General features: G+C 36.9%; 1 protein-coding gene across 6 annotated transcripts in view; it reads right to left on the reverse strand.

Annotated features, from left to right (window-relative positions):
- Positions 1–12,993, reverse strand: part of RARA (retinoic acid receptor alpha) — a 241,541-nt gene that overhangs the window by 134,666 nt on the left and 93,882 nt on the right. The window contains exon 2 of one of the 6 annotated variants that reach the window (XM_058180176.1): positions 12,570–12,651. The exons of the other annotated variants lie outside the window; for them this stretch is intronic. The gene's annotated coding sequence lies outside the window, so the exon portion shown is untranslated. The remainder of the gene's footprint in view (positions 1–12,569; positions 12,652–12,993) is intronic. 6 annotated transcript variants of the gene reach the window in all.

Raw genomic sequence — 12,993 nt, forward strand, 5'->3', positions numbered from 1 at the left:
CAGTTCTTAAGGGACTGATTCTTAAAGAACTAAGTTAATGACAGATACAGGGAAGCAAAAGTGTTAACTTAATTATGAATGAAATGGCAAAAAAAAAATTTTTTTTTAATGTGAATTGGTACCATCTAGGATGTGTGTGTGAGGTGGGGAGAGAGTATTAATCCAAAGGTTAGTGACAACTGTATGTTATGTCCCAGTTAAAGGTGCAAATGGTATAAAAGAGATAGAATATGGAAAAGAATGTGTAGAGTAGACATTTGAATTAATTCAATCCAAGGGGGGGGGGAAATCTGTTAGGTGATATGAATAGATCGGTGGAAACAAGATGACTATGGAAAATGTTATTAGACCATTTGAAGTCCCAAAACTGAATTAGAATGGTGACTGTTAATGAGCATTTACTTAGAAACAGATATATTTCTTTCAAGTAATATAATTAAAATTCCAGTCTATTCATATGAGCATGTCAAAGGAATTTACATCAATTTTAAAGTATCTAGAAATCCAAAGATGCAGGTTTTGATTGACTCTCAACCACAGAAACTTGCTGGCTGACCTTGGGCCATTCTTTTTCATCCCAATTTATTCACAGGGCTGCTGCTAGAACAGCATATCAGATAAAAATACCAGACTAAATGCTACTCAATCTTAAAATATAGACGTGGTTTTCTAATTGAGTGCTATGTGGCTGCACTAGTGCCTCTGACTGGAAGGGCACTACAATTTTTTTCTTATGCCAAGGGAAATAGATCAAGAGTGAAAGCAAAAACTACTGAGAAATTAATTTGTTTAGTATACTTTGAAGGTGTTTGGCAGAATCCTGATTGAATGGATATGAGAAAGCATAATGAATAACATCTGGGATGTGTAGTGGCCAAGCAGAGGGTATGCAGCCCAGATTTTGTGCTCTAACAAAAGTATGCATGTGAGAAGAAAATTGTATTGTATGTTTATTAGAGAAGTATATAGGTAGTATAATGAATAGATTTGAATTATGGGATGTTTAATGCCAAAGGGGAGCATGTTTGGTTACTGAGTGCACTAAGAGCTGTATAAATTAAAAATAAATCATGGAACGTCAAGCAAATTGATCAACACTGAACAGGGAGGAAGCAAGGGTATCTGATGCCTTTTGGTTGTTTTAAGGTACTTATCAATAACTATATAAAGACTTGTATGGACATTAGAGATGTGTTGATTAAAGATATATGTAAGCATATGTTTTTTGCAAATGATGCCATGTTGTTGATTCAGAATCCAAATGATTTTCAGTAAATGCTAGATAATGTAATGCAGTGAAGCACATATATAATGTATCAAAGACCAAAATGAATATTCTCACTGTAGTTATACGTAAAGGGTAACAAGAGAGCAAACTGATGAATTTATATACATTGTCAGAATGTTTATGGAAGATGAGAAACTGAATGAAAACATTTTAAGACCTGCAAATTGTTAATAGTAAACAGTTATAGTCTAATGCAAGAAATGTTTGCCAAAAATTGGATGTGCATTCTTGATTACTCACTCATATTAAGAGCATTTTTCTATCCACAATCTTATATGGGAAAGAAAGCTGGATGCATCAGTAGTAACCTAATAGCAACTGTCCGCCTTTAAAATGGGGTAATTAAGAAAGAAATTAGTTGTGAATGAATGTAACATTAATGCACAACAATGAATGGTTGGTATAAAAGAATGTTGCTTAACAATTGCCACAAAAAATATCATAAAATTAGACCCAGTCACATGGTGACCTGCTTAACAACAAGCATGACTTAACAACGATAATTCAGGGATAATTGTGGTCATAAACCAAGGATTACCTGTATGATTTGCAAGAATAAAAGGCATGAAATGATGCATGAAACTTATTTCTTAAATGTGCACAACCAAAGGCCACTATAGGGGAAGCACAATACATGGTGTTGGTGTAAATTAGTTTTAGCTTTATTAATTTTCTTTTTATTTTATACCTTTCTTTTCCGCATTATGCAGAATGCTGTTTGCCCTAAAAGAAAACAGTGTATACATGTATATGGTAAAAGAAAAAGTCTAGAAGGGATTAGAAGCATCTATTTTGCTTACTTGTTCAAAAGTCCACAAAAAGGGGGGGGGGAGAGTGAGAGTGTTCAGTGGCATTAAAAACAAATCTTATCAATTATGACTCATAGACTACACAGTCTTTCCCTCTTATACTACTGATTTCTCAGAGTGCCATTAGGAATCATTATCCAAATATTTTCTCCAAGGAACTGTTAGTAGATAACTGTAGAAATAGAGCTAATTTTAGCAATATAATACCTTTGGTGGTGAAATGTTTGCCTAGCTGCTACTTTAATACCTTTTGAGTGCTGACAAACAACATTTCTCTGTTTCTTTGCTTCTTTTTGTTAGTTCTAATCCCTTTAAACTATCCAGAGGACTTTCTGTAAATAGGCAGTCTATATAATATAAATAAATAAAGGTTAATTCAGATTTTCCATCTCAGATGCCCAAATATTGTGAGCATAAAGGATAAAAAGAAAATGCTGCACTCATTTCTATGCACTTCTATTTCATATGTTTTGGAGAATTAGTGGTGTGCAAAACATTTCAAATGCAAAACACTGCATGTTAAGTTCGAAGTCCTCTGTTCTGAGTTGGAAACAGATGTTCCAATCCTGCCAGAAGTGTTCTGACACTGTTCTGACCATCCCGGAAATGTTCCAAGACTAAAAACATTGCTTCAAGCCCAAACACCTCTTTCAAATTCAAAACAGAATTGTTTCAAGCTCAAAAAACTTCTGGAGCTGCAGGAAGACCCCACTTCAAGCTTGAGATACCAGCTTTAAATTTACTGGCGTACCTCTATGAGAAGAAAATCAAAAATGGCCTCTTTTTATTAAAACTTAAGCTGACAGCACCAAAGAACTCATCAAGACTGATTGGGAATTAGAGCAGTCAGTCAAGCTCACCTTGAGGATACCAGAGGCTGGGTGAAGGTAATTACAAGAAAGAGCTTAGATACTGATCCAAGTTGGATTCTAGAAAGTCAAGAATCTTTAAATGTCAAATCTATATCTCTTAGGGAGAAAGGAGAAGACACAATTAGGCCATAAACTATTATTCAATTTTTTTTTTTAATGGCAACGCTTTATATTAAAATACTGACACTGTTGAAACACAAAGTATCTGATAGCCAATTTAGTCTAGTGGTTAAGGCACGGGAAACCATGAGTTCTAATCCTGTCTTAGCCATGAAAGCCAGCTGGGTGACCTTGGGCATGTCACACTCTCTCAGCCCAACTCACTTCACAGGGTTGTTTTTAAAGGGAAAATTAGGAGGAAGTAGAAATATTAGGTTTGTTTGCTGCCTTGGGTTATTTGTAAAAATAATACAGGCAGGATACAATAAACAAATAAATAATCTTCCCTTCACTAATTACAATAATTCAGGGTCTCTAATTTTCAGGATCATAGTTTGTGGTACCTCTTGTCTCAGAAAAATACAAACAACACCTTAACTGTTTTGTTTTCCAAAATGGATTTGAGAAAGACCTGGGCACAATGCCAAAGCAAGTCAGGGCTTGAGGAAAATGGAACCAGTCTCCGCAGCTAGGGAAAAGCTGAAGTGAGTGAACTTTGCCCCACTGTGCAAATGCTAAGAATGTGAAGACAGTCCAGGCAAGTAGGTGGAGAGAAGGGCTGGGAGCCAGATTCAGACACAGGATTTCTCTGACCTGGGAGCGGGGTGAGCTAATGGCCGGTGGGGGGGGGGCCGCAGGACTTACAAATTTCTCAGAGGCCTGTGACCTAAACCTAGCTGGTCTTGCTTCAGGTCTTGCTTCCTCCTAAAATTATGTCCCAAACTTTTAGGTACAGGTCAACTTACAACTTCACTTAACAACCGTGTTCCTAACTTAAAACTGCAGTGATTCACTTAACAACTGTGGTAAGAAAAGTTGTAAAATGGGGGCAAAAAATGGAGTTTTGCCCCATTTTACAACTTGCTTAGTATCAGGAATTTTTGACTCAATTGTGGCCATAAGTTGAGGACTACCTGTTATCATTCATCTATGTATAAAAATTGATCCTGGGCACTTGAAGATTTTATCAATGGAAGGACCGCGGTGTGGCTCAGGCTGTAAGAAGCCTGTTATTAAACACAGCTGCTTGCAATTACTGCAGGCCCGAGTCCCACCAGGCCCAAGGTTGACTCAGCCTTCCATCCTTTATCAGGTAGGTAAAATGAGGACCCAGATTGTTGGGGGGGCAATAAGTTGACTTTGTATATAAATATACAAATAGAATGAGACTATTGCCTTACACCAGTGCTTCTCAAATAGTGGGGCGCGCCCCACAGGGGGGCGCGAGCTCTGTAAAGGGGGGCGTGTTTGACCTCTGCAAACACTGTCATAACAAGCTAAGCCCCGTGTTTATGTCTCTGTATCCAATCAGAGAACAACGGGAGCATTTGATTGGCTGTCCAAAACCCTTGTGACACGAGCCTGTCGGAGCCATCTTTAGTGTGGGACGTCCGTAAATACTATTTACAGTCGCACGGGGGGCGCGAAAAATGTTTTCTTCTTCCTAGGGGGGCATGACAGAAAATAATTGAGAAGCACTGCCTTACACAATGTAAGCCGCCCTGAGTCTTCGGAGAAGGGCGGGATATAAATGTAAATAAATTTTAAAAAAAGAACCTATTTTAAACAATATGTAGCAGTTCTGAAAATGTAGGGTTAATGAAAATATGGAGGTTAACGTAATGTTTTTGCTTCTTTATTTGATTTGAACTAGATAGAAGAACTGAGCAACCACAATATGCATCCTACATACAACACTGAATACAGTGCTTTGTGTACACATACAGCCTTTGTCTTCCTACATGTCAGGAGCAGGGATTTCCAGAACAAATGACACATTTCAGGCAGCTGCATTTAAATATTCACACAAGTTAGCCATTATATTTCACACATTCCTCACCTGAAATTTTGCTGAAGCCTGATCTTCTTGGAATTCAGCCCCGGAACCTATATGAATAGTTACTGTAAGCTTGCAACTTTTCCCATAAAGTCCAGTTAATTGAGCAATTTAGGAAGCCTAATTATAAGCATGAAGATCCCAAGAAAGGATAGGCTACTACTCCACATGGAACCAGTGAAAGGAATTCAGACTATTAACATAAGCTTCAAACCCAAAGATACTACATGTCGCGGGAGGATATAAGGCTCCTCACTGTTTAAAAAAAAAGATGATACAAAATAGGTTTCTCTCCTTTCAGGGAAAATGCACAAGATAAAATGTATCTGGAAAACATGCAATATTTATTAATTGTTCATCCTTTATGCATGCAGATTACACTGTAGGCAAATACACTCCCACACACACCTCTCTTTACTCAGATAAAGGGGCATCATGACCTGGAAAACAGAATAATTTAAACACAGAATACTCTTTTTTTTGCCATCCGGTCAAAAAAGGTTACCTTGTGCAATTTTATTTTTTTTAAAAGTTAATCATTCTTTGTTCTTACTATGTAACTTACTTTATCACGTTCTTTTAAATTGATACAGATAGTTCTCGGATTTTTTGTTTAATGACTATTTAAAATTATGACAGCCTTGGAAAAGGTCTTTTATGGTCCATAAAGCACTTTCATCCATCGTAAGATATTGTGTGCACCTCCAGTCAGGTGATTGTGATCTGGGCGCTTGGCAACCTCTTCAACTGTTAAGAACCACTTGCAGAGTGCCCCGCAATCATGTGATCGCCATTTGCAATTTTCTCTGACAGCTTCCCCAAAACATCAATGGGGAGGCCAGCAGGGAAGGCTGCAAGTTGATGCTGCCTAACAAGAGGATTCCCTTTCATTTTTGGAGGCTGGCTGAAAAGGCTTCCTGCTGAGAAGAGCTGAACTCCTTCAGTGGGATGGAAAAGTGATCCTCAGATCCTAAAGTTCTGACCTCATTCCAGAGGGTTGGTTTTGTGTTTGTTAGAAACTCTTCAGTGTCTGTATCTGTGGCAGCATTTGGCTGAATTATATTTTTACTTAAAGTTCTTCTCCTCCTCCCCCCCCTCCCCACACACATTCCATTATCACTTCTACGGATGAAATGTGTCTTCCTCAATCTCAGGTCCCCCATCAGAATCCTGGGAGGGTCAACACAATATCTTAGCTGTTTCTAACACTGATCTCTTCGAGGCAGAGAGCTCTGATATTGTTCCTGCGATCTGGGGGAGCCACTCTCCCTGTTTCAAGATTTACAATCCTAAATCATAATCTCAATCTCAATTTCAATCCCCCACTCTCTTTTGGCAAAACTGATAATGTTCACTATTTCTTTAATGTCAGAAATTAAACTAATGACTATTCGTATGTATATATGTATGTATGTATGTATGTATGTATGTATGTATGTATGTATGTATGTATATGTAGGCATATACATAGATATGCCAGATATCTATGTATATGCCTGCATTGATTTTATATTACAATTTAAAAAACAGTACCCTAATATATTAATCCTAATACATTTCCTTCAGCCTCAATGGCTAACTGCAGGCAGGCTGAACTTTACAGGAGATCCTATCCACAGAATACATGCATTGAATTGAAATATATAGGCTCCTGATTGGAGTCTGTGGGACTTAGGCACTATGACTTCCTCTATCCTAATCATTCTTTGTAAAGTTGCAATAACTAAAGGAAGAACCCCATGACAAATGATGCGGGAGTGAGCAATCAATACAGATTCACACTTCATCTCTCCAATCCCTACTCAACACCACCCACTCCTAAGCACGCCTCTTTGGCCTCAGTGTTATGTCAAGAGGTTTGTTTATTCCTTTTAAACCTTTGTTTCCTGTTATTCAAGCTATTTATAAAAAAGGGCCCTCTTGCCTGGAAAGGGAGGAGACAATGAAAAATAAGAGAGAAATATTTCTAAAAGGGGAGGCAGAGATGATGCTCAAACCTATCTTCCAAGGCTATCTTCTGGACATCCCTTTTAATAAAACCCATCTCCGGGACAAGCACAAAAGATAGCTAAGGTTTATTAAAAAGAAGGGGGGGAGAGGAAGGGGGGAGAGAGAGTAAAAATTCTAAGTAAAATATAATTTAGCCAAACGCTCCCATGACACAGTGACTAAAAAGTTTCTAACAAGCACAAAACCAAACTCTAAAATGAAGTAAGCTTCTATTACTGAGATTTCCAGATTTCCCTTTTGCTAGTGTCAGTCAGCACAAGCATGCAGGTGTTTCTATTCCAATATAATCAATAGGCAGAACTTAAAATGCATATACACACTGAATGACATATGTATGTCTCACATGTGCTGCTTTCTTTCTTCCAAGTGTGTGATGAATACCTCAAGCAATGCAATAGGAAAATATAGTCCTTTATTTGAAGGTCGAGTCTGATGTGAACCAAAGCAATTTCAACCATCTTTTCATGATCCTACAAAAGAGTGTAGGAGTATGTCCTTGCAGATCATAATGATTGCTTATATTTGTTCATGATTAGTTTCAATCTAAATGTCCTCTCTCTGAAGGATGGAAAATGTGAATCATGCTTTTAATCATATTACAAAAGCTCTCAATCCCCAAATAATATATTTTATAAAGGTCAAAATGTTCTGGATACAGTCTAGTACTTCATCTATCTATCTAATGTGACCTTCATTTCCTCACCAGGTGGACATCTACAACGAAAAGAGCTTTTTCTGTGAAAGAGCTCTATTTATGGAATTTCCTCCACAGAGGCTTCAGCAACATCTACATTATCATCATTTTGGTAACAGCTAAAAACTTTATTTTCCCAAGCCTTTTTGCTGGCATTTAGTTATATTTTAATTCTTTGCTTTTGAGTGAATGTTTTATGGCAGCCAAGTTTATATGGTGCTTTTATTTTGCCTTTATTTGATTTTATCATATATATTTTAGTCATTTTTAGTATAGTATTTTTGTATATTTTACTGTAAACCATTCTGTTACTGAGAAGTTTAAACATTTCAGTAAATAAAACAGCTGTTTAGAAATGAACTCATTACCAAACAGGAATGATTAAAGATGACTTAGTATACCCATTTACGTCAATTCAATTCCTCCCTTCAAAAATTAGGGTTCGTGCACACAAATTTCCTATGCAGCGAGAAGAGCATGCCTGTAATATCTTCAGTGTTTCAGAAAGAATCAAAGGAAAAAGTAGCGGAATTGTGTGGTCTTTTAAAGATAAGCTTTAAAACACGGGTGTCCAACCTTGGCAACTTTTAAGACTTCAACTCCCAGAATTCCCCGGCCCGCCAGCCATTTAAGCACGGCTACCTGTGGAATTGTGGGAACTGAAGACCACAAATCTTAAAATACCCTCTCTTTAGAGAATAAGAAAACATTCCTCAATAGCTACCCCAGCTTTGGGCCAGGTCACATTTTATCATATAAGAATCCTCTGCACACATCCATGTTCTAAGTCTCTTCAGCCTTCAGGCAAAATGTCTGAACCAGACCATTTTGGATACTATACTTACCCTGTATTATGGAAGTCTAGTTTGAGACATTGGAATCCTGTCCTGCAATAACCTTATGTTGGGTACATTCCAAATATTCTTAAACTGCATATATAAACAATTTTTATTACAATAACCCTCCCCCCAAAAAACAGAGAACTTCCCAGCTTCAAAAGACGTTGACCATTCAGTTTACTTCAATCTTATGAAGTGAAAAGGTCCAACTCCTGCAGAAACATGAAAGTTCATACTTCGTTGCTTCAAAAAAGTGTCTGGTACTTTTAGCTGAAGAGATCAACTTGAAAAGATATGGCAATATTTTATCAGCCAGAATTTAAGTATGATTTCCAATTCTTAAGAGATATATTATAGAAAAAGTGTTTTATATAGCTTCTTGTTCTGTCTCATAATTATCTGCTGGAAGAACAAACTTTCATTTACATATAGTAATTGTCATCTATTTATAGGTTTCAGAGTCCTACCTTACTTTGTGCAAATAGCCTTGTTTTCAAATTTACTTACCGCCTAAATAAATGGTATCAATTAAAAATAAAACTTCTATATAATTATCATAAGGGGGAACTATTCTATAAAACATACTACTGTACAACTTTGCATTTTTCTATTACTAATTAATGGGAAAAAATTGAAGATCAACAGATAGAGTAATATATCAAGGTCTGAAGGATCAGAGGATATTTTCAATGAAAAACAGCAAATGAACAAAAACTCATACAAACATTTTAACTAGTTATTGGGTCTAGAAACATTTTTACACAATATTGGTCAAAGTCAAGGTAGAATACAAAAGAAACTCTGGGATATGCATAATTTTAATATTTTGCAAGAAATTTTCCTACTTTTGAAAAACATGAATCTCCTCAAATTAAAAATGCTCACCAACCAACAATGAGCATGTGGTATGTGGTATAGCAATTATGCTACAGCAAAGTGAATAGAAACATGTGAAATTCAATTTTATTTTGAAAACAAGCTATTTAAAGCTAGTTTTTAAAAAGAAAAAGAAAAGAAAAAGAAAAACAGATCTGAGGAATTACATTAACGTGTGTCAGTTACATTGGTTTGGGTGTATGTTCTTCTAAATCTTATTCAACGAAAATACAGCACTTGTTCAGCTCTTATATATAATTCCTTTTTTGTCACACAATGATGCTCCTATATTTTCCTCAGCTGCATCACCAGATATATTAAGAGATGCAGCTTGTGACAAAACCAGAGATCTTTTAAGAAGCATAGGGTTTCAATAGCTGCAATAAGTAATCTTCAATGTAAGTGGTTTACTAACAATCAAAATTGCATTCTGCAAAAAGTTGTCTCCAGGTTAGTGAATCAGAGGTTATCATGATAGAACCATAAAGAAATCTTTATATTTTTGTTTCAACTGGTATAACATCCAAATATCTGGGGGGAGGAGCTCCTAAAACAAGGATATATATGGTACCATTCATGTGACACAAATAAATCAACTGAATGCATCAAGAAACATTATTGTCTCAGTTTGCCATTCCCTTTTCCAGGATTTTTTCTTCCAAGTCTAGTCAACAAGTCTAGAATTCCCAGGTAGATCCCCAACCAGATTGACTCCTGCTTATTTTCGAAGATCAGCTAAGTGTTGCCAGCTTTACAGAAAGGTAAAGATAGCCTCAAATTAAGCTCAACTGGGTATGACTACATAGGGAATAAAAGAAAATGGTTTCCTCAGGACTGATTTTTTATTTATTTTCCAGACTAGACCATACCCCTGGTTTCTTGGTAATCTTCCATCCAAGTGCCAAGCAATTCCAACCTTACTTAGTTTTTCAAGATTGGACATATATTTAAGGGGTTTTGTGGGTAGGTGAGTGGGAATTGAATTAATATTAAGCTGTAAGTGAATTTTTATACAGAGATTTTCAACTGAAATGAAAAGACACCATTTATAGATGGAATAGGACAATATACCAATAGCTTTCCTTTCTACCCAGCTTGATTCACTCCGAAGTTTGTTGTGGTCTTGTTCTACAACAAATAAAACATTAGGAGCAGGACTGAAATTGTAACCAAGATAATTTAATGACTTAACCTCATTGATGAGACTCCTGTAAATATGATCTAGTAACATTTTGATATCCATTCTATTTTTCACAATAAGAGTTAGGTATGTTCTGGACTGTAAGCAAAATAAAGACTTACAAAATGCAAAATCAGGTGAAAGAAAGATGATTGACAAAGTCAAGTTTCCAATAAAATTTCATCACCAACAGATAACACATAACTATGCCAGAGTTTCATTAATATCCTGGGTCCAGCGCCTGTGGAAAAAGCTAGGTTTTTCATTGCCTTCCTGAAGACAAGTATGGTTGGAGACATCCACATCTCTGGAGGAATCCTGTTTCATAAGACAGGCACAATGGCAAGAAGGCATATTTCCAGTATTTACTAGGTGACATCCCTTTACCAAAGGGATCCAAAGAATGTGCAAACATTGTAGATAGGTCAATCAGCAAATAATCTGAATGTATGTAGGGCTTTAAGTGACAACCACATTTGAATTGCACTGGTTGCTTTTACGGTTGTTGTCAATTATGCCTTTCTCAAGTACACCATATCATGTTACACTTTATTTTACAATTCTCATTTCAGAACCTATACTCATAAGGAGAAGTGTTGCATTAAATGTGCAAAACATTGGTGTCATGATGGGCATATACTGTATCAATCTATCTTCAAGCAATGTGGCCTCTTGTTTGGGAAATTTCGAAACTTCTGAAGAGGATTCCTGCAGAATATAACTCAGGAACTCGCTATTTTTAATTAAAGTAATAGTGGAAAGAATGATCTGGAGAATTAACATTTTCTGTTTCCCATGAAAAGAATCAGTTCTGATGCACATTTTTACCCCTATAACATTTAGGGATAAATGTTTTTCTTAGAGCAGAACTAAAAATGCACATAGGCCCATGATGGTGAACCTATGGCACGCGTGCCGGAAGTGGCACACAGAGCAATCTCTCCAGGCACGTGAATGCCCATTGCTCTGCTGGGTTCCGGTGTGCCAGCCAGCTGGTCTTCAAGCACACGGGAGCGCCAGAAACCAGAACAGCAGCCATCCGGTGCGGATGCGCGCCCTGGGAAGATGATGTTACGGTTTCCGGCATGCGCATGCACACCAGCCAGCTGGTCTTCATGCATGCATGCACGCCAGAAACCGCAAGACCAGGTGTCTGGAAACCAGAAGATCATCTTCCTGGCATGAGCATGCATGGTGGTTGCTCTTCTGGTTTGTTTTTTTTTATTTGAATTTATATCCCGCCCTTTTCCGAAGACTCAGGGCGGCTTACATTGTGTTAAGCAATAGTCTCATCCATTTGTATATTATATACAAAGTCAACTTTTATTGCCCCCAACAATCTGGGTCCTCATTTTACCTACCTTATAAAGGATGGAAGGCTGAGTCAACCTTGGGCCTGGTGGGACTTGAACTTGCAGTAATCGCAAGCAGCTGTGTTAATAACAGACTGCATTAGTCTGTTGAGCCACCAGAGGCCCTGGTTTTCGGCACACGCATGCACACATGCTCCTGTTTGCGCACTCGGCGCTGAAAAGGTTCACCAACACTGGTCTAGGTTGTACAAAACAACTTGGAAAACCTTCTTCCCTGTCATGTCTTCTTATGCCCACATATTAAAACTGAAATTAATTTATTTAAAATAATCAACTCCAGATCTGTCCGTGAAAGTTCTTATTTCTAAACTTCTCAAACTCAGATTTGTACTATATTTTGATCCCTTGAGCTTTTAAATTGTAAACTCAAGTGTAATCTTTAATTTGTCCTAACCCCCCTTCCCAAAAGCTACGTCATTCCTTGTTCTAAAGAGGAACCAAGCATGAGAAACAAGTATTTGCCCAAAATTGCTCAAGAAGAGAATGATAGAGCAAGGTTCAAAATGAAATCATCAAGACTGCCAACTACAGTTTATTCTCTTCTGTAACAAATGGGGCAATCACACTTTAGCGTGGTTGCATATAGAGATGAACATAAATTGGTTTTGACATAACATTCAAGATTAACTTACTTTGTCAGATATGAATTCAGCAATTCTTAGCCTAACTTGACCCACAGTGTTGCTATGAGTTCACATCATATTTTTTTTATATCTTTGTAGAAAGTGAGATAAAAAGAAAAATAGATATGATTTCAGGATGGGAGAGGGATAAGAAAACTAAGATATTTAGCAATAGTGCTTGTTCTGTCGTGTACACCAATTACTGTATATCTGTGAGAAAACTTGAATGTCAACACCAAGTATCCAATTTATAAACACATTTTGAAGCTGAAGAAATTCCTAAACTTGATAAAAAAGCTTCAAAAGGCATGTGTTAAGTCACCTAACCACTGATTTGATAAACAAATGGTCAAATCAATTTTTATTTAATTAAAAAATGGTGAAATAATACCCTAGAATATTACAGAATTTAATTAAACATTATACATCAAAA

The sequence above is a fragment of the Ahaetulla prasina genome, chromosome 4 (genome assembly GCF_028640845.1).
Source record: "Ahaetulla prasina isolate Xishuangbanna chromosome 4, ASM2864084v1, whole genome shotgun sequence".
Taxonomy (NCBI): domain Eukaryota; kingdom Metazoa; phylum Chordata; class Lepidosauria; order Squamata; family Colubridae; genus Ahaetulla; species Ahaetulla prasina.